This window comes from Bison bison, unplaced genomic scaffold (genome assembly GCF_000754665.1).
Source record: "Bison bison bison isolate TAMUID 2011002044 unplaced genomic scaffold, Bison_UMD1.0 scf7180017864331, whole genome shotgun sequence".
NCBI classification, from domain to species: Eukaryota; Metazoa; Chordata; class Mammalia; order Artiodactyla; family Bovidae; genus Bison; species Bison bison.
In genome coordinates this window covers 139378-139825 of record NW_011494903.1, presented here as the reverse complement: position 1 = coordinate 139825, position 448 = coordinate 139378, and the positions used below count along the sequence as shown (strand labels likewise).

General features: G+C 35.9%; 1 protein-coding gene across 1 annotated transcript in view; it reads left to right on the top strand.

Moving 5' to 3' along the window:
• CLCN5 (chloride channel, voltage-sensitive 5) overlaps positions 1 to 448 on the top strand; it is a 274777-nt gene that overhangs the window by 202375 nt on the left and 71954 nt on the right. The gene's annotated exons all lie outside the window — the stretch shown is intronic.

The following is a 448-nucleotide window of genomic DNA, read 5'->3' as shown; positions in this document are numbered from 1 at the left end:
TCTTAACTTTTGCTTGTCTGAAAAGCTTTTTATTTCTCCATCAATTTTGAATGAGATCCTTGCCAGGTACAGTAATCTTGGTTGTAAATTTTTCCCTTTCAATACTTTAAATATATCCTGCCATTCCCTTCTGGCCTACAGAGTTTCTGCTGAAAAATCAGGTGTTAAGCATATGGGGTTTCCCTTGTATGTTACTTGTTGCTTCTCCCTTGCTGCTTTTAATATTCTTTCTTTGTGTTTAGTTGTTGTTAGTTTTTTAAGGATGTGTCTTGGTGTGTTCTCCTTGGGTTTATCCTGTATGGGACTCTGTGCCTCTTGGATTTGATTGACTATTTCCTTTTCCGTGTTGGGGAAATTTTCAGCTATAATCTTTTCAAAAAATTTCTCATACCCTTTCTTTTTCTCTTCTTCTTCTGGGACCCCTATAAATTCAAATGTTGATGCGTTT